The sequence below is a fragment of the Panthera tigris genome, chromosome X (genome assembly GCF_018350195.1).
Source record: "Panthera tigris isolate Pti1 chromosome X, P.tigris_Pti1_mat1.1, whole genome shotgun sequence".
NCBI classification, from domain to species: Eukaryota; Metazoa; Chordata; class Mammalia; order Carnivora; family Felidae; genus Panthera; species Panthera tigris.
In genome coordinates, this window is record NC_056677.1 from 93,248,708 (window position 1) to 93,274,360 (window position 25,653).

Sequence of the window (25,653 nt, forward strand, 5' to 3'; positions counted from 1 at the left end):
AGAGTCTCTTATGGTTTGCCTCCTTCTCTGTTTTCTCCACATCTTTGATTTGAGCTTCATTTCTACAAACCCAAATGCCTGTCACACGCTTCTACCTGTATATTACATTTGCACTTCAAACTCAGAAGTCCAGTATTAAATCTATCCCTACCCCACTTTCAACTCTGCTCACTTTTGAGTTTCATTTTTGTCTTTTTGTTTGTTAATGGCAGCAAAAATCAAACTAAGAAATTAGGGAGATAGCCTAAACTTCTAGATCAGTCCTCTAATTCATCTTTGCATTGACCATCTCCGTTCATATCCGACCTGTCAAATACTCATATCTATTCTAGTAAATATCTTTGAAATCTACCCCCAATGTTTCATTTCCCTAATAACCATGCCATTTTAGTCACTCGTCATCATGAGTGCAACAGGCTCAAAAATGGTCTTCAAGTACCCATATTCTTACAATCTATTCTCTACACTGCCATCAGTAATCTTTTTTTGAAATACAAATCTGATTTTACTCTCCTACATAACACTTATTGTCCAAAGTGATGATAAAGACTATTTCTGTCCCCTGAGAAGAAGTCCAAATTACTTAGCATATTGTCCAAAGCCTCTCCATGTCTTGCCTCAGCCTCATTCTCCGGCTTTGAGCTCCTTCCACTTTGTTCTCCAGCATCCTTAACACACAGAATGCAGGTGGTACTTTTCCTTTCTACCACCACTGTCCTTGGTCCACGCTGCCACCACATTTGTTGATAGTGCACATCATAAGATATTTATGCACCTCGGGGCACCGGGGTGGCTCAGTCGGTTAAGCCTCCGACTACGGCTCAGGTCACGATCTCGCGGTCTGTGAGTTCGAACCCCGCATCGGGCTCTGTGCGGACAGCTCGGAGCCTGGAGCCTGTTTTGGATTCTGTGTCTCCCTCTCTCTCTCCCCTCCCCTGCTCACCCTCTGTCTCTCTCTGTCTCTCAAAAATAAATAAACATTGAAAAAAGACGTTTATGCATCTGCACACCAGACTTCTCCATTAAACTAATAAGTCATAGGAGCTTAAGAACTGTGACTTTATTATCCAAATTTGCTACCTCAACACCCGACACATCGTAGGCATTGAAAAGCACTGAGTTCGTTATAACAGACACCGCTTTCCTACACCTGCCTTATTGGTTTGCTGAAGTTGTATAATCTCAGCTAATACTTTGAGGTCTCATATGTCTAAAATGACGTCCTTGTGCTTACCTGACAACATGCCTTTCCTAAAATCTATTATTAATTCTTTTGGGCAGCTTTTCCTTAATCATCATAAGATCACAAATGAGGATTAGAGAACGCTAGACACTATTTTGTGCCTTGTCATGCAGTGACTCTGGAAGCATCCTTTTCTCACATATTCTAATCATTACCCATTCTCCCTTTATATTATGGGATTATGAAGCAAGTATGAAGATTATCTTATATTCATTAAATAAAGGGATACTACAATGTATAATAAGTTTTAAAATCTCATTAAGATTATCATAAAGTGAATGTAATAATGAATTATTTTGATTTCTACTGGCACTTGGTTTGAATTCTTTTTCTTCCACTGATATGAGTGATTCATCTTTTAATTTTTACCTAGTTTATCTTAATTTCTTTGAAATTATAAATTAAGTGAGGAAAACACAAATTTGCTGAATTTTAGAAATACACAGAAGAAAATTTGAAATTTCTTCTTCTAAACTGTTCCCCAATCTTACTCTCCTCACTATAGGTAAACTTAAGCATTGCTAACTCTTCTTATTTTTGTAAATTTTTTAACGTTTATTTTTTATTTTTGGCAGAAAGAGAGAGAGAGAGAGCAGGGGAGGGGCAGAGAGAGAGGGACACACAGAATCCAAAGCAGGCTCCAGGCTCTGAGCTCTCAGCAGAGTGCCCGACAAGGGGCTCGAACCCACGAACTGCCGAGATCGTGACCTGAGTCCAAGTCGGATGCTTAACCGACTGAGCCACCCAGGCGCCCCACCTCTTTTTAATACCCCTAGCACGATTTTGTAGTTTCACCTTTTCTTTGTTCACCCCATGATTGATGAATAGATCAATTGGTTCAACAGTTATCTACTGAGTACCTAATTAGTGCCACGCACCAATCTGGGGACACAGGATGAATCAGAACAAATAAGGTCTTCATGGAGCTCATGGTGTAATGGGAGGGCAATGAGTACACAAGTTATCCATCATCTCTGGTTACATTAACACTCTGAAGAAAATAAACAAAAAGAGGAAATACTGACTGAAGGAAGCCGCGTTAGATAACGGTGTTAGTCTTGCTCCACTGAGACACCGACACCAAGATGAGTTGAGAAGTACCAGAGGTTTATTGGTTATTGGGCCAAATGCCTGTGATAGAAAATGTAAATCAAGTCCCCGAGAGGCTGAGAGACGCCCAATGGTAAGGACACAGAAGGTGGTAGATTGGACTACGGTGGGAACAGTGGTGTTGCAGAAGGACTTAAGGTCTTTCCTTTCATAATTATATTTATTAGCCTATACATCCTATGCTCTGATCTTTTTCCAATAAAAGTATGCATGATATAAAGCATTCCATGTCAGTTATATAAATCGATTGCTTTCTTTTTTAACCAGCACTTAATATGCTAAACCAGATTTGATTTACCTATTTTCCATTCTGGGACATATAAGTGAATATATCTTTTCCTTTTCCTCAATACTGCAATGAATTCTTGTGCCTCGCAGTGAAGAGTGAAAATATTATTCAGAATAGACTTAGAGGTAGAATTGCTGTGCAGGCTTTGTTTTTTTATTTAAATTTTTTTTAATGTTTATTTATTTTTGAGAGAGACGGGCGGGGGAGAGGGGCAGAGAGAGAGGAAGGCACAGAATCCGAAGCAGGCTCCAGGCTCTGAGCTGTCAGGACAGAGCCCGATGCGGGGCTCAAACTCGGGAACCCTGAGACCGTGACTTGAGCTGAGATCATGACTTGAGCTAAAGTTGGATGCTTAACTGACTGAGCCACTCAGGCGCCCCCCTGTGTAAGCTTTAAAATTAAATAGGCATTGGGCACCTGAGTGGCTCAGTCGGGACTCTTGATTTCAGCTCAGGTCATTGTCTCACAGTTCCTGACCTCGAACCCCAAGTCAGGCTCTACTCTGTCAGTGCCGAGCCTGCCTGGGATTCTCTCTCTCTTTCTCTCTCTCTCTCTCTCTCTCTCTCTCTCTCTGTCCCCCTGCCCAGCTTGTGTACATGCTCTCTCTCTCAAAATAAATAAATAAACTTAAAAAAAATTGAATAGTCATTGACAATTATTCTAAAAGACTGTACTAATAAGAGTGTACTCTTCTAATGAGGAGTGTATGAGATGGAACTTTGACTCATATTTTGCTAATACTGGATATTATCAATCTTTATTTTTTTTTTTCAAACTGAGGGGAAACAATTGTTTTTAGATGGGTGGTATTGAGGAAAGCAGAAACCAATTGTGTTGCATTTAAGGACCATCAGAGCACCTGCCCATCCTTTCTATTGGCCAGATTAGATAAGCAAATATTAGTGTATTCATTTCCTAGGACCGTCGTCACAAATGGCCACAGACTTGGTAGCTTAAAACAACAGAAATCAAAAATCAATTATCTCCCAGTTCTGGAAACCAGAAATCTAAAGTCATGGTGTCGGAAGAGCCATAGTCCCTCTGGCTCTAAGGGAGAATCCATTCCATGTCTCTTCTGGGATCTGGTGACCGTCAGCATTGCTTGGTATTTCTTGGCTTGTTGATTGCACGAGCCTAATTTCGGATTCCGTGTTCGCATTGCTTTTTTCTCTCTGCGTGTGTCGAAAGTCCCTCTACCCCTCTCTTATAAGGACACCTGTGACTGCACTTAGGGTCCATCCCAATAATCCAAGATAAACTTCTCTTCTCAAGACATTTAAATCAACCCGATATTTTCCCATGTAAGGTAATATTGAAAGGTTTTGGGGATTAGGATATTGGCGTATCTTTTGGAAGGCATACAATTCAGCTCACTGTAACTAATGAACTCACATTTCCTCTCCTGTTATGATCACTACATGAAAGGCAGTAGTAGAGGGAGTAGAATTCAGGATTGACCAGATTCCCTGATTGCTAATAAAGTCTGAGTACTGACTTTGGTCATTTCTATTTTCTTTTTTTTATTATTATTATTTATTTATTTGTTTGTTTATTTATTTATTTATTTATTTATTTTTTTTTTGAGAGAGAGAGAGAGAGAGAGAGAGACAGCACAAGCAAATGGGGTGGAGAGGCAGAGGGCGAGAGAGAGAGAATCTTTTTTTTCATGTTTATTTTTATTTCTGAGTGGAGGAAAGGGCAGCGAGAGAGGAGGGCAGAGGATTAGAAGCTGTCTCTGTGCTGACAGCAACGAGCCCAAAGCGGGGCTCGAACTCACCAACCAGCTCACCAACCGTGAGATCACGAGCTGAGCCGAAGTCGGACCCTGAACCGACTGAGCCACCCAGGCGCCCCTCTATTTTCTTTTATATAAAATATCTGTTTAAAGCCTCTGCCCCTTATTCTCCTGAGATGTTAGTCTGCTTTTCACTTTTGTTTATTGGCAAGTTCTATAATTTTTTTATACTGTTTGTTTTTTGAGTTGTATGAGTTCTTTATGTATTTTGGATATTAACCTTTTATCCGATATGTGATTTATAAATATTTCTTCCCATTCCTTAGGTGGCCTTTTCATTTTGTTGATAGTTTTCGTGACTGTGCAGAAGCTTTTTACTTTGCCAAGACTGATGTCAAAGACATTACCCACTATGTTTTCTCTTCTCTAGGAGGTTTATGGCTTTTGATCCTACGTTTTAGTCCTTAATCCATTTTGAGTTGATTTTTGTGTATGGTGTGAGATAGGGCTCCAGTTTCATTCTTTTGAATATGGCTGTCCAGTTTTCCCAACAATTATTGAAGTGGCTGTCCTTTCCCTATTATGTATTTTTGGCTCTGTTGCCATAAATTAACCGACCGTACATCCATGGGTTTGTTTCTGGGCCGTCTATTCTATTCCATTGATCTGATGGAATTAAAAGATAGCTGAACACATTCACCTAAAACATATGCTTTTGGGGCACCTGGGTGGTTCAGTCGGTGAAGCCTCCGACTTCGGCTCAGGTTACGATCTCACGGTTTGTGAGTTTGAGCCCCGCGTCGGGCTCTGTGCTGACAGCTCGGAGCCTGGAGCCTGCTTCGGATTCTGTGTCTCCCTCTCTCTCTGCCCCTCCCCCGTTCATGTTCTGTCTCTGTCTCTGTCTCCTTCTCTCTCTCTCTCTTTCTCAAAAATTCTTTCTCAAGATTGCTTTTGCTATTTGGGTTTTTTTTAATGTGTGTGTGGTTCCATACAAATTTTAAGATTTTTTTATTCTATGTCTGTGAAAATTGCCATTGGAATTTGGGTAGGGATTGCAACTGAATCTGTAGAATGCTTTGAGTAGTATGGACATTTTAACACTATGAATTCCTCCAATCCCTGAGCATGGAATATCTTTCCAATTTTTGTGGAAACCTCTTCAGTTTCTTTCATCAATTTCTTACAGTTTTCAGCATAAGATCCTTCACCTTCTTGGTGGTTTATTTTTCCTAGGTATCTTATTATTTTGGTGCAATTATAAGTGTGATTCTTAATTTTACTCTCTGATAGTTCATTATTAGTGTATAAAATGCAGCTGACTTTTGTATATTGATTTTGTATCCTGTGACTCAACTGAAGTTATTTGTTTATTCCAGCCGTGTTTTGGCGGAGTCTTTAATGTTTTCTATGTATAATATTATGCCATCTGCAAATAGAGACAGATTTAATTCTTCCATTCGTATTTGGGTGCCTTGTATTTCTGTTTTCTTACCAAATTGTTCTGACTAGGACTTCCAGCACTATATGAATGAAAGTGGTAAGAGTGGACATACTTACTTGTCCCTGATCTTAGAAGAAAAGCTTTCAGCTTTTCACCATTGAGTCTGATGTTAGCTGTGGGTTTGTCATACACGGGCTTTATTATGTTGAAGTACATTCCCTCCATATCCACTTTGTTGAGAGCTTTTATCGTGAATGGATGTTGAATTTTGTTGCATACATTTTCTGCATCTATTAAGACAGTCATATGATATTTATCCTTCATTTGATTAATGTAGTGTATCACATGATTTGCAGATGTCGAACCATCTTGCATTTCTGGAATAAATCCCATTTAATTATGGCGAATTATCCTTTTAATCTATTATTGAACTCAGTTTGCTAATATTTTGTTGAGGATTTTTGCATCCATGTTCTTTAGGTATATTGGCCTGTAGTTTCCTTTTCTTGTAGTGTCCTTGTCTGAGTTTTAATATCAGGGTAATGCTTGCCTCATAAGATGAATATAGAAGTGTTCCCTTATGCTTCATTAAGTATTCAATCATTAAAACTTTTTAAAGAAGTATGAAAATCGTCCCTTTTTTTATGCATAAAATGGAACTTAGGGCAATTTAATAGCTTACCTAAGATCAAACCCAAGCATGGGTCTCTTTATAGACTCTATTCTGTTCCACTGAATATTTTCATTTTAAATATTCTGTCCCTTAAAATATTATTTTCCAAATCACTGAAATTTAGGAACAAAGAAAATCTCTTAAATAATAAAAATAGACCATGCAAAGCATTTACTCCAATGGTAAAGGAAAACAGTGAGCTATATTTAAATACAAATATAATATAGCCAGGGGTGCCTTGGTGGCTCAGTCGGTTAAGCGTCCGACTTCAGCTCAGGTCATGATCTCATGGTCTGTGAGTTTGAGCCCCGCGTCGGGCCCTGCGCTGACAGCTCAGAGCTTGGAGCCTGTTTCAGATTCTGTGTCTCCCTCTCTCTCTGACCCTCCCCCATTCATGCTCTGTCTCTCTCTGTCTCAAAAATAAATAAACATTAAAAAAATTTAAAAAAACAAATATAATATAGACAATACATCTAGGGATGAAAGTAGGGTTTGGGTATGAGGCTTGAGGGAGGTACAGGATAGTACACTGTTAAGCACATAAGAAGCCGAACAGAAGACTCATAATGTTAATCGCATCTTTCTAATTAAGCTCATGTATAGCCCTGTAAATGTCCTATTAGGCACGCTTTCACATAGAGGAAAAAATAAAACAGCAAAAATTATTTCCTACATAGAACGTGTACAACGCAAAACCACCTGCACAAACAGACGTACACATTTAAACCCACACACCTAAACAAAGAAAATTGGGTTTTTTTCAGATGGTGTATTCAAATGAAAACAGCTCGTCAGGCCCAGTCATATATTATGATACCTCAAGCAATAATCAGGTAAACAGAAGTACATAATTCATGATAAAAGATAATGGTCACATCAATCTGATTTTAGTTAGGAGGGGGATGGCTTTGTTTTTGTCTGCTTTCATCTTTTTGGTGGGGGGACTGAAAAAAATGGATGTTGCAGTAGACATTTGAATGTCAGAATCCACAGCCATCCTGTATGATATAAGCAACACAGTATGAGACCATCTGGGCTTACTGCAAACTGGCTAGGCATGAGCAAGCCTCTGAAGCCTACTTCCAATGCACCCTGGTTGGCCTGTTTCAAAGTGCTTCGTTTGCCAATATTTTGGAGCAGGTGCAAAGCCATTCTGGAGTTTCCTGCTGAGGTTTATGCAAATGGCTGGCTTAACTGGACTGTGGGCTCAGATTTCCTACTGCCTGAGTACTGAGACCTAGGCATGATTTGGCATATATTTCCCCCTCGACTAAATTCATTCTCTTTCTACAGTTTCTTTCAGCTCCTTTGTCCAAACGATCCCCTGTTATTATCTAGTGCAGTGTTTCGCAAATGAAAGAAGTGGGAGTATGATCACAGTTAACAGTGGACGGTCGATTGAAAGACTGTACGGACCAAGGCGTAAGGAGTCACAGTTGTGTGAAAGAATTGTTTTGTGAGCGACTGTTTATTTTCCGTCATCGTTATTTCCATTTTGTTTGCCCTTGTGGGAGAGCCGCTTAAGACTACTCAGCGGTTGTTCGTACCCATTCAGTGGCCTGAACAGTGGAAGCTGCAGACCAGCCTTCGGCGGCAGGCCGAGGGCTCCAGTCTTCAGTCGGGATCTGCTGAATAAGCACAGAGGGCACCCGCACACCCTCAGACCCGTCTGTGACTTCAGGTTGGGTAGCGATGAATTCAGGAGTTGGAGCCATCCATTCACCCTGAAATTCTTCCTCGGTCACAGCCTTTTCAGCAGCAGCCTTCTCTTCCTTTTTCCGTCCCCTCAGGATCTTTCTAGAAGTCGAGATCAGGCATGACCTCCCCTGCGGGCTCACGGGAAACGGTGTCACGCACGCACAGAACTTCCCAGGCCAGCAGCCACCACGTCGGACGCACTGAACGAGCTCCCTTGCTGTTGCAATGGATGGCAATGGTGGAGTGTTGGTGGGCAGCTTACCATAAGATGCCTCTGTGGGAGCCTGGTGGTCAACCCCCAGACCAGCAACCTCCAGAGGTTTCGGCTCCCAGAAGGCTGCCTGGATCTGGTTTAGCGAAGGTTCCAGGAGCGAAGTTACCAGCAGTAGTAGAGGCTCCAATCGTAGCAGCAAACTTCAGCACACCTTGCTGGCCAGTATTCCTGGATGATAGGACACTGACATCAGCTGGGTTTTCAATGACAACAGTGGCTCGAGGTGCTGGCAGAAGCTTCTCCCAGGTTCTCTTCAGATTTATGATGCAGATACCATCACTTCTCTTTTGTAGATGTATTGTGCCAATTTGAAGTCAAGGTTGGCACCACCTGCATGGGTTGCTGCTGCAAGGAATTTGAGGACATCGTCCTCCTTCATTTGCAGGACGTCAAGGGCTCTGGCCATTGTGAAAGTTCCCCTTTAACTTACGACGGGAACGCAAAACAATGCCATACGGACCCCTCCCTGGGTAGCATGGAAAGGTAAAATGGTTTTTGATCCAAGAGTCACTTGGATGATTCTAGGTAGATCACTTGACCTCTCTGGGCTCTTCTGCCTACCTTGTGGATCTTGCATAAGAATCAACTGAGGCACCATATGAGAACCCACTAAGATACACAAAACATTCTGCCACTCTATTAGGTGAGCAGGAGAGAGAATGTGAGCAAGATTATTAGAAGGGGAAGTGTCCCCCACCTTGAGTTTCCCCTTCCTACCTCAGTTAACTTGTTTGGGTGATGAAATAAAGGATATGAAAATGGGCTTTTGGCAGACAGTGTTGGTTTCTTGCCCAGTCATTTCCTTCCACATCCCAGGCAAAAGAAGCAGAAAGTGTAAAGACTCTAAAGTAGAACACAGTGAATGGCAGTATAGATGGGTGAAGGGAGTAGATGAGGACAGAAGAATAGGGATGGGCCATACCATATAGGATCTTATGGGCTGTGCTTTAGCACAGCAGACACTGTAGGTTGCCTGCCCCAAATCCACCCTCACTTCCTTTCTTTATTGTCAATAGGGTTCCAACTTTTATACCCTGATGACATGACCTATTTCTCTCCCCAGCCCCAACAATTAAAGTTTCATTAGTCCAAGATAATCACAGTCATTGCCCCATGGCAAAAAAAAATTTGATAAAGTTGACCGATTCAAAATTAAGGATTTCTAGATCCTATATACAAAATCAAAAGATAGCTGAACACAGTCACCTAAAACATGTGCTTTTGGGGCACCTGGGTGGCTCAGTCGGTTAAGCGTCCGACTTCGGCTCAGGTCATGAGCTCACGGTTTGTGAGTTTGAGCCCTACGTCGGGCTCTGTGCTGACAGTTCAGAGCCTGGAGCCTGCTTCGGATTCTGTGTCTCCCTCTCTCTCTGCCCCTCCCCAACTGTGCTCTGTCTCTCTTTCAAAAATAAACATTAAAAAATTGAAATCTCAGTTATTGAATAACGGTTTTACTTTCTAATGTTTTTCAGAAAAGGATATCATGTGACAGAAATGGAGAGACACAGTCCTAGGAGTGTTACCCCTGCTACTCACTGCTATGACTTTTGCCTTGTAGCCTCCCTTCCCTAGGTCTGTTTCATCATATTGAACAGAAAGAGTTTGTACTAAAGCAGGAGTATCTTCCCCCAAACCTCTCCCTCCACCTTGGCCAAAGTTAATCCTAACACCAAGGATGAGGATAGGCACGTATATTTCTTTTTTTTTTTAATTTTTTTAATGTTTATTTATTTTTGAGACAGAGAGAGACAGAGCATGAATGGGGGAGGGTCAGAGAGAGAGGGAGACACAGAATCCGAAGCAGGCTCCGACCTTTCAGCATAGAGCCCGATGCTGGGCTCGAACTCACGAACCTCGAGATCATGACCGGAACCGAAGTCGGACGCTCAACCGACTGAGCCACCCAGGCGCCCCTAGGCATGTATATTTCTTAAAGATCCTCAGATAAGATTGATGTGCAGTGGGGTCCTGGAGCCATTACATAAGAGGATCCACGCTGAACAATATTCAACCTTCCAAAATGCTCTGAAATGTGTCATTCTATCTTTCCTGGTGTCCGTGTGTTATACAGCAGTTCACGGGTGGTGGAAGGAATGTGGGAAAATCTTCAAATGAAACCACAGCCTATTGTACAGTCCAGTCAGGAAGCTTAAAGATTTATTTGAGCAACAGTGTATTTAAAGATCAGCAAAATGCCTAAAGCACTCTCAGTCACTTGAACCCGCGAAATTGCTGCCTCTTTATTCCCCTCTTTTACTTGGCCTGTGTGTGCCGTGAAGGACAGATTAGCAATCAACCTCCATAAATTATACTATCTCCATTAAATGTGAGAACATGCCGGGGGCCCTGGGTGGCTCAGTCGGTTGAGCTGCCGACTCGGCTCAGGTCATGATCTCACTGTCTGTGAGTTCGAGCCCCACATCGAGCTGTGCTGACAGCTCAGAGCCTGGAGCCTGCTTCGGATTCTGTGTCTCCCTCTCTCTCTGCCCCTCCCCCACTCGTGCTCTGTCTCTCTTGCTCTCCAAAATAAACATAAAAATTTTTTTTTAATGTGAGAACGTGTCGTATAGGATATCTAAGGTTATATTTTTGTGTAGTTATCACGTTAATTACATTGTGACAGCGTACATAATTACACAACATTACCTTAATCATTTTGCAGACACTTCTTTTTCGGGACCAAATTAAGCAGTTTATTCAGGGGACACAAAGAATTACAAGAATCACATTTCAGAAGCGCGCAGTAGATCATAAGGTTGACAGCGATAACTTGGTCCCAAAGAAATAAGTAGAGTTGCAGAAACCCTGTTTGTTTTTTTCGAGTCAGAAAGCAATTCCAAAGAACTCCTAGACTGTGTTTGGTTATTATTCAAACTTCATAGGTAATGTAATTTAGCTTGGATAATGTCAATTACTGGGAATAATAGCGGTCTCCGTGTTGGCTCTATTTGTGAATTTCCTGTGCAGCATGAAGTAAATCACATTGTCAGTTCTCACCCTGATTCTTTTCCCAAAGCAAAAAACAAACAGCAGTATGTAAGGAGCATTTTACAGTAATTTGGTATTAGGTGATATTAGGATAGGAGAGAGATAAAGACTTCAGAATATTAAAAATAAACTTTATCCCTTGAATGACAACAGTTTGCAAAAAAAAAAAAAAAAGCTACAGCTATTTGATGGTACATATGATAAATTTATCAATTGTTTTTTATTTGTCAGCTAAGGTACAGGCATACCTCAGAATTATTGCGGGTTCAGTTCCAGACCACTGCAATCATACAAATATTGCAATAAAGCAAGTCAAATGACTTTTTTGTCTCCTAGTGCATATAAAAGTTATGTTTAAGCTATACTATAGTCTATTAAGTATGCAATAGCATTGAGTCTAAAAACCAATGCACATATGTTAATTTTAAAAATACTTTGTTGCTAAAAAATGCTAACCGTCATCTGAGCTTTAAGCAAGTCGTGATGACTGGTCACAGATCACCATAACAAATACAATACTAATGAAAAAATTTGAAATATTATGAGAATTACCGAAATGTGACAGAGACACAGCGAGCAAATGCTGTTGGAAAAATGATGCCGATAGACTTTATATGTGGGGTGGGGTTCCCACGATAATGTGGGGTTCCCACGAACCTTCAATATGTTGAAAACACAGTATCTGCAAAGCGCAGTAAAATGAGGTATGCCTGCATTTACAAAGTAGAAGCAGCCAACGGTCGAAGAAAATAGGACATATTGTTTCTAAAAGGAACAGGCTTCTTAGTCATACTTTGCCCAGAACTTATTCTTTTCTTTTTTATTTTAGAGAGAGAGCACACGCAATTGGGGGAAAGGGGCAGAGAGGGAGAGAGAGATGGGGGTTGAAAAGAGAAAATCGCAAGCCCGATGTGGGGCTCCATTCCACAACCCTGGAATCATGACCTCAGCTGAAATCAAGAGTTGGACGCTCACCCGATTGAGCCACTCAGATGCCCCTAGAAGTTATTATTTTCTAATAAAAAAAAATCATGGCGAGAAAATTGCGAGAGAAAAAAATTATTTATATAAGATAAAATTGTTATTTACAATACTTTGTGATCTGATGAGTAAAGGAGATCTTAAGGAAGTTCCTTAGGTTGCCAAGCAGAATGATGACTGTGAAAATGTAAGATAAGGGAAGCTGAGCAAAATCTAAATGGCTAGGCGTAACAAGAGGATAACAAATAAATTACTAATAAAACACGGTGTTAAATATGACTGTTCCCAAGGGCTCAGAGTTTCAGCAAAGGCTTGAAAGTTAAGAGAACAAGTAAATAGGGGCTAAGTTAGCCTCACATGCTCAAGTTAGATGGTACACCAAAACACGCTAAGATATGGTGAAATGGTTATATCACTAAAATCGGCCTGCCAACAGAAAGCACCCATTGCCAAGTTATATAAGGGAGGGCCAAATAACCATCGTTGAAAAAGACGGAGGGCACGTAAGGTTTGACTTAATAAGCCTGTGGTACAGAGCAGGGAGAGACATGGGGAAAGTAAACAGAGAGCTGCAGCTCCACCAGTGATGGGGCAAAGGTACACATTTACCATAAGACAGTTATGGGTCTTGTGGGAGTAAACAAAGCTGAGTCGTCTTGAAATGGATTCTGCTCAAGAGGATTGCCAGCTTGGTTGGTGACCCAAAAATAGATATTGCATCAGACGCTAGGGTCCGGACGAAACACAGTCATAAAGAACCAGGGAGGAAATGTATCGTCCATAACTTGAAACCATCATAAGAGCACCTCAGTGGAGCAATCCACCAAGAACCAACGAATGTGGCTCAACGCAAGAAAGAATTAACACTTGAAAGGTAGGCACATACAAGGGGTACCCACAGAGTACAAAGGCACTGGGTCATGTCATATAGGACTGACACTACCATCAGGAACAAATATGAGCTCTGGAATATGAACACTTAATGACCAAAAGGACATTAAATGAGATCTACTTTTTTTCTGCTTCAAGTTTTCTTATTGAGGCAAAATACACGTAACGAAATTAGCCATATACACCATGTAAGAAGAACATTTCAGTGACAGTTAGCAAATGCACAATGTTGTGCAACCATAACCACTAGATAGTGGTTCCAGAACATTTTCATCACCCCAAAAGGAAGCCCCTTACCCATTAAGTAGTCGTTCTCCACTTCCCAATCCCTCCCAATCCCTTGGCTACTACAAATCTCTTTTCTTTTTCTTTCTTTTTTTTTTTTTTTTAAGAATTTGCCTTTACTGGGTATTTCATATAAATGGGTTCCTATGCCGCCTTTGTGTCTAGCTTCTTTTACTCACACAGTATGTTCATGGTTCTTCTATGTTATAACATGTATCAGAATTTTATTCCTTATTCCTTTTATGATATTCTATTTTATGAACATACTATGTTTTATTCTTCCATTCATCAGTTGTTGGACATTTAGGTTGTTTCCACCTTTTACCTATTACAAATAGTGTAACTAACATTTTGTGCAAATATTAATTTGAGCATCTGCTCTCAATTCTACTGAGTATATACTTAGGAGTGTGTAATGGGCCATATGATAATTTTGTTAGATTTTTAAGGAACCACCAAACTTTTTCACAGTAACTATGCCATTTTGTATTTCTACCACCAATATATGATGGTCAATTGCTCTAGCTCCTCATCAATACTTGTTATTTTCTGTGGTTTTGATTATACCTATTCTAGTGGGTATGAAATGGTATATCACTGTGGTTTTGATTTGCATTTCCCTAATGACTAATAATGTTGAGCATTTTTTCATATGCTTGTTATCCATTGTATATCTTCTTTGGGGGAATATCTATTCATGTCCTTTGCTCGTTTTAAATTGCCTTTTTGTTGTCAAGTTGCTTATATATGTATTACTACTATATATGTAGTAATATATATACTTATACATTTACTATGTAAATGTAATATATATATATATACACACACACATACATTTACTCTCTTGAACGTGTCATTTGATGCATAAAAGGTTTAATTTTGATGTAGTCTAATTCATCTATTTTTTTTTTTCTTTTGTTGCTTGTCGTTTTGGAATCACATCTAAGGAAACATTGTCAAATCCAAGGTCAAGAAGATTTATCCCTGTTTTCTTGCCAGAAGTATACAGTTTTAATGCTCACATTTAGATATTTGATCCACGTTCAGTTAGTTCTGTATAAGATGTGAAGTAAGTTTTAAAAGTCTTTCGAATGTGTGTCCCTCTGGCTGTTCCAGCACTGTTTGTTGAAGGGACCATTCTTCCCCCCTTGAATGGTCTTGGCACCCTCATTGAAAGTCAATTGCTTATGGATGTATGGATTTATTTGGGGATTTTCAATTCTATTTCATTGGTCGATAGGTCTGTCCTTATGCCAGTACCACACTGGTTTAATTACTGTAGCTTTGTTGTGTATTTTGAAATCAGGACATGTGAGTCATCCAACTTTGTTCTTTTCAAGATTAATTTAGCTAGCTGGGGTCCCTTGTAATTCCATATGAATTTCAGGATCAGGCTATCTATTTCTGTAAAACATTATCTGCATTTCGTAGGGATTACAATGACTCTATAAGTTACTTGGGGAAGAATTGTCATCATAACAGCATTTAGTTTGCTAACCCATGAACATGGAATGTCTTCTCATTTATTTAGATCTTTAAATTTTTTCCAGCAATGTTTTATGGTTTTAAGTGAACATGTCTTTCACTTCCATGGTTAAATTTAATTTTAGGCATTTTAATCTTTTGGATTCTATTACCAATAGGATGATTTCTTAATTGTTTTCAGATTGCTTACTGCTACTGTATAAAAATGTAAGTGATTTTTGTATATCTTGGGTCCTGAAATTTTGTTGACTTCAATTATTGGTTCTAATAGTTTATTGTGGATTCTTTTTTAAATTTACTTATTCAAATTAAATTTGTTTAACATACAGTGTAGTACTGGTTTCAGGAATAGATTTTAGTGATTCATCACTTACATATAACACCCAGTGCTCATCCCAACAGGTGCCCTCCTTAAAACCCATCACCCACTTAGCCCATCCCCCTACCTATCTCCCCTCCGGCAACCCTCAGTTTGTTCTCTGTATTTAAGAGTTTCTTTGGGTTTCTTCCCTCTCTGATTCTTTAAGATTTTCTATACATAAGATAATGTCGTCTGCAAATAGAGATAGTTTTACTTCTTCCTTTCCATTTTGGGTGCCTTTTATTTGTTTTCGTTGTCTCATTCTTTAGTCTAGAACTTCAGTACAGTATTGAATAGAACTGATGAAAGTGACATTTTTGTTTTGTTCCTGATCTCAGGGGGAAGGCATTCCGTCTTTCACCATTGAGTATGATGTTAGACATGGGTTTTTTACATATACTGCCTTTATTACATTGAGAAAGTTTATTTTTATTCCTAGATTGCTGATCATTTTTATTGAGAGAGGGTGTTGGGCTTTGTCAAATGTTTTCTCTGAGTTAATCAAGATAATTATGTATTTTTTTCCCATCATTGTGTTAACGCAGTGTATTACATTTGATCAGTTTTCATATATTCAGCCACCTCTGCATTCCTGGCAGAAATTCCCCACTTGGTCATTAGGAATAATCTTTGGACTATGTTCTAGATTCAGTTTGCTGCTATTTTGTTGAGGATTTTTGCATCTACCTTCATAAAGAATGTGCTCTGTGGTTTTCTTATCATGTCTCTGCCTGGCTTTGTTATCAGAGTCACGGCGGCCTCAACATGTTATAAATTGTTGCCCCCTCTTCTATATTTTGGAAGACTTCGAGAACGATCAGTTCTTCTCTTTTTCCCGCAGCTTTATACACATCTAATTAACAAGTAAAAATGGTTTATATTTGAAGTGTGCAATGCGATGTTTTGATATATGTATATATTGTGAAATGATGACTACAACCAAGCTAATTAATATTTCCCTCATCTCACATAGTTATCTGTGTGTGTGTGTGTGTGTGTGGTGAGAATATGTAAAATCTATCCTCTTAGCAAAGTTCAAGTGTGCAATATAGTATTGTTAGTCATAGTCACGATGATGTGCACTAGATCTCCATCACCCTTCTGCTTCTCTAAATGTTTGGTAGAATCCTCCAGGGCCTCTCTCTGCTCTTGGACTTTCCCCGGTCGTGAGATTTTTTTTTTATTTCTCATATGAGCCCTTTACTTGTGATAGGTCTATTCAGATTTTTCTTTCTTCTTGATTGGTCTGGTAGTTTGTGTGTTGCTAGAAATGTGTCCATTTCATTTACGTGATCTCATTTTCTGGCATACCGTTGTTCACAGTATTCGCGTATAATCCTTTTTTTTAAATTTCAGTAAGTTTCGGTATTAATGCCCCCACATTCATTTCTGATTTTAGTAATTTGAGGCTTTTTCTTTTTTTTTCCTTAGTCTAACTAAAGTTTTGTCAACTTTGTTGCATTTTTCGAAGAACAAACATTTAATTGCATTAATCCTACTGCTTTTCTGCTTTCTATTTATTCTGTTTATCTCTGTTCCAGTGTTTAATATTTCCTAGGTGAAATATACTTCATTGAAAATGAGGGATATAATTCCAGCAGAGGGCAACAACGTTGCTAATTGAAGTTTCCAGACAGCCTGAAAATTGATTGGAAGAATTCTGGGATGGAAGGACCCACAGATGGAGGTGACCCAAAATTTACATACAAATTATCTTTATATACTCTGCCGACACTGTCTGCATAAGGTGAGACTCCAAGAAGTCCTTAGAAAAGTCCTTAGAAAAGTCCTTCTGGAAAGGTCTGAAGAACTGAGTAGATATTTTTGCATTTTCCAATAGTTGGAGAAACATAGTAATGAGTTCAAGTTTTGCTAAGTCAGGGGAGTTTGATGAACACCCAGGGTTTCCATTAGAAACTCAGAAGGTTTACACTTTAGAACTAAGTGCCATATCCCAGGACTACATACTGTGCCTAACAAATAAAGGCAAAACTAAAGTAGGCCTGCCCTAAAAAGCCTAAAACCAAGCATTCAGATGATAGCCATGATTCGCTAGTAATTTTACTGCCTCCTGGGACAAAATTTAATACTCTTTGGGGAAAAAGAACAGAATCTAGAGTCAATATAACAAATACGCTGCAATGCTCAGTAAATACGCAAAATATCTAGGCATGTCAAGAAGCAGGGAAATGTGACCCCCTAAACAAGAAATGGGCAATAAAATCAGATCCACAAATAACCCAGATGTTGAAATCTGCAGACAAGGACATTAAAATAGCTACTATAAACATGCTAATATATTTATAAGAAAATGTAAACATAGAGGACAGTAAGATGGTTGGGTGCCTGGGTGGCTCAGTCAGTCAAGCATCTGACGTGTGATTTCGGCTCAGGTCATGATCTCACGATTCGTGAGTTCAAGCCCTGCACCGGGCTCTGTGCTCACAGTGCAGAACCTGCTTGGGATTCTCTCTCTCTCTCCCTCTCTCTCTCTCTCTTTCTCTCTCTGCCCCTCCTGGGTGCTCTCTCTGTCTCTCAAAATAAATAAATAAATAAACTTTTAAAGAAGAAGAAGAAGGAGAAGAAGAAGAAGAAGAAGAAGAAGAAGGTGAATTGCAAAGTGATATGAAGTCTTCAAATAGAAGCAAATGAAATCTGAGAACTGAAAACCATAAACTCAGAAATAAAAAATTCATTAGATGTCGTTAATAGTAGATTTGACAATGCAGAAGAAAGGATCAGGGAAGTTGAGGGCAGTAAAATAAATGATTCCATCTGAAGCACTGAGAGAGGAAGAAAATGAATGGAGCCTCAATAATTTGTGGGCCAGTATTATATGGTCTATCGTACAATGAGGAAAAGAAAGAAGAGGGGGGAAAGGTGTTTGAAAAAAAATGACAGCTGAAAAACTCAATGAAAAGAAACATCACCCCCAAATCCAAAAAGCTGAGCAAATGCTAGGCAAAATAAACGCAAACCATGCTGCATTAAGCAAATCATAATGAAACTGCTGTGATATAAACATAAAGGAAAAATGTTTCCCAGCTAGGATGAAAAAAGACACTCTACGTAGGGAGGAACAGCGATAAGAAGAGTTTCTGACTTTTCTTTATTGACCACAGAGGACAAGAGACATCTTTAATGTGAAAAAAAAAAAAAAGTTAACCTGTGTCTTAATTTCCTATTGCCATTGTAACACATATCACAAATTTGGTGGCTAAGACAACATAAATTTGTTATCACCCAGCTCTGGAAGTCAAGAGCCTGAAATGGGTTTCAGTGGACTAAAAGGAAGGTGTCACCTATGCTGCACGGCTTCTGGAAGGTCTGAGACAGTGTTTATTCCCTTGCCTTTTCCAGCTCTTAAAAGCTTCCTGCATACGTTGTTTCAGGGTCCTTTTCTCTAACTTCAAAACCAGCAGTAGAAGCATCTTCCACTCTCTTTCTGACTCTGATCCTCCCACCCTCTTATAAAGTCTCTTATAATTACATTTGGCCCACCCAGATCATCCAGTATAATCTCCCAGCAAGGTCCTTAACTTAATCATATCTGAAAAGTCTTTTTTACTATGTCAGGTAATTATTCACAAGTTTCAAGCGCTAGGTTATAGACGTCCTTGGGAGGGCATTGTTTTGCCTATACCAAAAACTGAAACTCCAGTGAAAGATACTCTTTAAAGAAATAAATAAATAAAGATAAAGAGCCTAAAAGAAGGGACTGTAGCTGGGAATAAGGCAAATATGTGGGGAAATATACTAGTTTATTTTCTGTACTATTTGTACAAGAAAATAAAGACAAGGATACTTCCAGTAATGGCAGGATAAGCCGTCATATGAATCCCCGTGCAGATAGTAGCTATAACAACGGGACAGAAATTATTTTAAGGCGAACGATTTGAAAATACTGGGGAAAGACCACAAGCAGGTTGAAACTAGCTAAGGGTTTACTCTGGAATAACTGCTACTTAAAGAACTGCAGGTTTGTGTATTCTTTTCCTGCAAGTGCTTTCAACTCCCAAACCCTGGTAGCAGTCCGAAACCCTAGTAGTGGAAAAACTCAGCCCCTGGCTCAAGGTGGCAGATTATAGAACGGCCAGCAGCAGAGCAGGGAGAAATTTAAGGTGGAAACTTTGAAGGGGAGAGAGCTATAAAAAGGCTGGTTGGTGCCAGGGGCCCTGGGTGGCTCAGTCAGTTAAGCGTCCGACTTCGGCTCAGGCCATGATCTCACGGTTCGGTAGTTCAAACCCCGCGACGGGCTCTATGCCGACAGCTCAGAGCCTGGAGCCTGCTTCGGATTCTGTCTTCATCTCTCTCTGCCCCTCCCTCGCTGATGCGCGTGCAGGTTCTCTCTCTCTCTCTCTCTCTCTCTCAAATATAAAACATCAAAAAAAATTATTAAATAAAAAGGCTGATGGCCAAACTGTGAATACAATATTTGCCCAAATTTCTAGACCGGTCTTAAAACTAGGCATGTAGACATGTAGATAACCCAAGGGAATCTTTTGAAAAATCAAATAGAATCTAGAAGGCGGGAACTTACCTTGATACACAGAACTCTTCATGATCAGATTTGGGACTTTGCTGTGATTTTGACATAATACATTCTCCAACACACACACATGCACGCACACACACAGCTTAAATGATGTAAACTAGAGACCTTACTGGCTTGAGATGAGAACTCAAGCCTGGAATAACAAGGGAAAATTTAGGAAGAAAACTCTAGAAGCAAAGGAACATAGAGTGAGCAAAAGTCTTGGACTAAATCTGCCCAATTTTTAAATCTTGTTAAATGTTTATCTATTTTTGAGACAGAGGGCGTGTGAACAGGGGAGGAGCAGATAGACGGGGAGACCCAGAATCCGAGGCAGGTTCCAGGCTCTGAGCACAGAGGCCGACGTGGGGCTCGAACCCACAAACCGCGAGATCATGACCTGAGCCGAAGTCGGGCGCTTAACCGACTGAGCCACCCAGGCGCCCCGCTTCCAGCATCACTGGGAGAAAGACTGTGAATCTCGAGTCCATGCAAGTTCAGTGCTTGGTACAGTAAATGAGCAGTAATCTTCAGATGAACAGGTTCCCGTGTCACTGCAATGTGTAATCTACGATGGCCAGTTTTTAATAATAATAAAAAAAAATTACTTGACGTGCGAAGAAAGAGGAAGTGCGGCCCAAAGCCAGAAAATGAAGTAGTCAACAGATTAGCAGACAAAGCTCAGGGGCAGAGCAACATCATATATACCACGGTGGTCGTGGATACGTGACTCTGTTCATTGGCAAAATTCATACAACCATTCACCGCAAAGAGGACACTTCGTTGTACGCAGACCTAAAAAAGAAAAACGAAATCAACCAGAATGTCAGAGGGAAACCAGGAGGGAGCGCAGATTTGGACGAATGAGTCTACCTGTATTACAAACGTATAATATAACTTCACCGAGAAGAGTGGGAAAAAGGAGCTGACCTGAGTGTCTTTGTAACATAGTGTTTTGGCTGAATAGTGTAAATCTAAATTTAAAAAAAAAAAACTGTATATAAACCTTGTCCTTTAGTTGGTAAAGTTGTTTTCTCAGAGGGCATGGGTGGGCAATTATGGAACTAGATTTGAATCCGTAAGTAAAGAGATTGTAGACAGTGAAGGCTGAATTTCTCACTGTCAGCTGAAGAATCGACAAATAGCAAGCAGGAAAAGCTAGAGTGCGTATGGGGTGGCATATTAGAGCCAGAGATATCAGTGGAACCCATGTGTATTTTGTTATAGATAGAAATACATACATACATGCAGGGACTGAAAAGACCTTAGGAATACAGTGAAGCTGCAAGACTATGCCAAACACACATCTTAGTTTCTAAATACCATTTGCCAATAAAACCTCAACCACAGCAACCAAAGAACAGGTCTCCTTGGAGAAATGGCTGATTCAAGGGCTAAAGTAACAAAATTTCAACATGAGCCAGAAGCATCTCAGAGTTCCAGGGAGTAAGGAAGTGTTCAGAACACAAAGGATGGGGGCATGTCAAAAGAATACAGGAACCAAAGGGACACAGCTCTGAGGGAGCTCCTAAATAGAATGATTTGAGCAACAAAATGAATATTGAGAGTATCAGTTTATAACCCTTAGAGGCAACGAAACAAATGCACATGAAATCAGACTCCTATGAATAAATTATTGCATAAATAAAAAAAGAAGGTATAAATCATTTTTATAGAATAATTCCAAGTAATAAATGCAGAAGAAATGCAGGAAGTAGAAAATCACCATTAGGAAGGCATAGTAATAATTGCTGAAAGGAAGATCCACAGGGAAATGCTAAAACGAAGGGGTGAGATGTAAAAGGGAAACAGAATATTTACATAGCCTCCAACTGTCTCACTCAAGAATGCTTTTGCAAGCCATGGAATTTAGGGATCAGTAAACTACGGCCCACGGGCCAGCTTATTTTTACATAACTAAACTTTTATTAGAACACAGTCATGCCCTTTTGTTAAAGTATGGTCTATGGCTGCTTTCACAATACATGGCAGAGGTGAGCTGTTGAAGCGGGATCCGTATGGCTGACAGAGCCAAAAATACGGTAAAACCTTGGATTGCGAGTAACTTGTTCTGCGAGTGTTCCGCAAGACGAGCAAACATTTCTAAGAAATTTTAACGCGATGAACGATGTACGAGTAGGACATGAGGCCAGGGGTCACATGATCACAACTGAGCCAATGGTCCTTGAAATTTGTTTGGATTTGCAAGTGCTGTGGATTGCAAGCATGTTTCCAGAACGAATGATACTCCCAAACCAAGGTTTTACTGTATTTATTCTCTGACCTTTTACAGAAAACATCTGCTAAGCCCTGATAAAACAACTAAAAAAGTCTTACGTCCAGAATATATAAAGAATAATTCAGCTAAATAAGAAGAAATACAGCCATTAAAAACGGGCAAATTAGGGGCACCCGGGTGGCTCAGTCAGTTAAGCGTCCGACTTCAGCTCTGGTCATGATCTCGCGGTTGGTGAGTTCGAGCTCCTCATCAGGCTCTGTGCTGACAGCTCGGAGCCTGGAGCCTCCTTTGGATTCAGTGTCTCCCTCTCTCTCTGCCCTCCCTGCTCCTGTCCTGTCTCTCTCTCTCAAATAAATAAACATTTCAAACCAAATCTTTAAAAATTGGCAAATTATTTGAATAGGCATCTCAGTATCACTAAAAAAGATATACAAACTACTCTGTAAGTACATGGAAAGATACCCATAATCACTCAGGAAGTGCAAATTAACACCACAATTAGATATCGCTACAAACCCACTAAAACTTACCCTATAATAACAAAGACTGGAAGTACCAACTGTTGTCAATGATGTCAAGAAACTGGAACCTTAATACCTTGATAGTAAGAATGTAAAATGTACAGCCACTTTTGATAAGAATTTGGCAGTTACTTAAAAGTCACATACACTAACCATAGGACCCAGAAATTCCAGTAGATGTCTAACCAAATTCAATGGAAATCAAATCTTATGCAAATGTTCAAAGCAGATTTTCTTTTCTCTTGGTGGTTAAAAACTGGAACCTAACTACCGAGCAACTGACTAAAATAGATTACCTGAGGCCACATAGCTGATACGTGGGCGTGCTGAGTTTCGAACCTAGGAAGTTTCATTGTGGGATCCAAGCGCTTAACCGCTCTACTGTCTCTCACATCTGACAGTGATATCTGTGTTAAGGGTCTAAAGTTCTCTCCATTATAAAGAAGAGGAACAGCTACAGGGGTAAACATTAATCAGAAGGTACACTGAAACCCGAAAATCAAAGCACACCGAAGTGACGTGATCAGCTAGCATGATCATGTTATTTCACCATTCCAGGTATGAAGCAAAAGGAGCAGTTAAAACACAAAAAGGTTACTACTGAAGTCAATAACCAGGAGAACTTAGATCTCTCCTTTGGAAGAAACTAAGAGAAAGTACACTTCGAGAAGAAGGCCCAAAACCATTGTAGGATGTATTTAAAAATATAGGTCAGGGCCCAATTATCAGGACATTCAGCATGAGTTTAAGATGATTTACTTAGTAGTTTAGAGCATAACAATTAGTTCTCGTCTTTATATTCCAAATCCTCTTTAAAATTTTTTTAACATTTATTTATTTCTGAGAGAGAGAGAGAGAGAGAGAGAGGCCAAGCAGGGAAAGGGCAGAGAGAGAGGGAGACACAGAACCCGAAGCAGGCTCCAGGCTCTGAGCTGTCCACCCAGGCACCCCCCAAATCCTCTTTAAATAGGTAAAGTCTTTAATATTCAAAGAATACCGAAGGGATCTAGAAAGCAACATGGGTCAGAGAAAGAGGGAAAGTACATGGCAACTGCCTACTTTTTATAGATTTAGAAATTGCCCAAGTTGTTGATTAGAGCTGAAAAGATGCCTGTTGTCAGAAGGGAGGGGGCTACATCTGAAAAGCATTTGTCTTCCTTTCCATTTCTCTTCAAAGATTTGACTGGCCTTTCATTTTTCTGGCTCAGTAAACGACTCAAAAGGTCAGAGCGATTGCCATGCAAACTGAGAGACAGAACATACAGATTACAGAAAATTCACGATGATATGCTGCATGCTTGCAAAGTGTCTTCCTCCATCTGGGATAGCATTACTGACTTAAGACCGATGCCTCTGAACTTGGACTCACCTGCTTGCACTGCCCCACCTTGCTGAGTGGCTAAGGTTTTGGCTGACACCATCTATGCCAAGTCCCCGATACTAGCATCTTTTGAGAGCTATTTTTGGCTCTCTTCACTTTCCTCTGGCTTTTAATAAATTGAAAAGTAGTTTGGACCACTTTAAAACAATTCCGTTTTCACACTGTGATTTTAGACAACCTCATTTTTCTCTTGTCAAACAGAATGATGTTTCTTTTAGGCAATTTTATTTATGCCCCAACTTTCATTAATATCTTAACTTTACTTAGCCCTACTTAGCTGTTTGGTGTGAATAAATTTTTGGTTTTGATTGCCTGCTTAAAATAAATGATTGATCTTAGCAGTCCATCAGAAATCTAAGCTATTTGGTCAGGCATTGGAAGCTACAAAAGCCATTATCTTTTGGCGACAGGATACTTGATGGTGTTTCAATAAGTGATTTAGAGAGAGCAGCATTTCTGATTTCCATCAATCAATTTGTACAGTATATATACTCTATGCCTTTGAGAATACAGGAATAGGACAGAGCCAGCTGAATAGACATGACATAAACAATGATTCAATGTATTAAAATACTATCAAAAAAGCACCATTTTTTTTTATTAGCCACATGCCAACCATCCAAGTGGTTGGTTTAAAGAAAAACTTTTAGGGAAACCTGGTGAATTATTGATATGAAATATCTCTTCCAATATCAAGTCTCAGATGGGTTTTGAAGTGTGTCTGCAGAGTTGATTTTAGTCTGTTTCCATCGTTTATTGTTTATGCTGATTTTCATTCATGTAGCCTTTTCTTCTTTTGTATCTGATTATTCTTTATTTTTCCCTGGCCATTGTATTTGAACAATTGTTGGAAGAAACAGTCTTTCACCAGGAGGGATTTGCGTCTCCTTTTGCTGGGTGCCTATTGACAGTAGCAATTTGAGATCACCTCCATCGAATTTTAGAAGTAAGATGTCCTGCCTACCCATCAAGTGGGTGCTGGACTTTAAACCTTACCTCCCTACCCCTGAAAGGTATTTCAAAGTTCTACTCAGCCTTTCAGACTCTCAGTTGCCTCCTCTAGAATCACCCAATACCCTAATGATCAATTAGTAAGTATTTTAAGTTCTGTAGGCCATAAGGTCCCTGTTATACCCACTTAACATTGCTATCGTAGCATGAAAGTAACCACAGATAATATATAAATAAATGGGCGAGTCTACGTTCTAATAAAACTTTAAATACAAAAATAGGAGCTAGGCAAGAGATGGCCTGTTGGTCACAAATTACCAATCCCGCCATAAAAGTAAAATGGTTCTATATGTCCAACCACCTCCAAAATTTCCATACTATCCCAAATTTTAGCACAGTAATTTTATGCTATCTTGTTAGCTCCCAAATAGATCTGAGCAGATGATTTTTATATTTTAATCAGCTATCCTAGTTGTTTTAAGTGGGAGAATTAGTCCAAAGTACCTGCCCCACCATTACTTGAAATACAAGTACCCTTTATTGGATTTTTGGATCAGGAAAAGTCCATGAAAA

The 25,653-nt window shown here is 39.7% G+C and overlaps 1 pseudogene; it reads right to left on the bottom strand.

Annotated features, from left to right (window-relative positions):
- Positions 1-8,017: 8,017 nt before the first annotated feature.
- Positions 8,018-24,169, bottom strand: LOC107179278 (annotated as a pseudogene).
- Between the last annotated feature and the right edge of the window lie 1,484 nt (positions 24,170-25,653).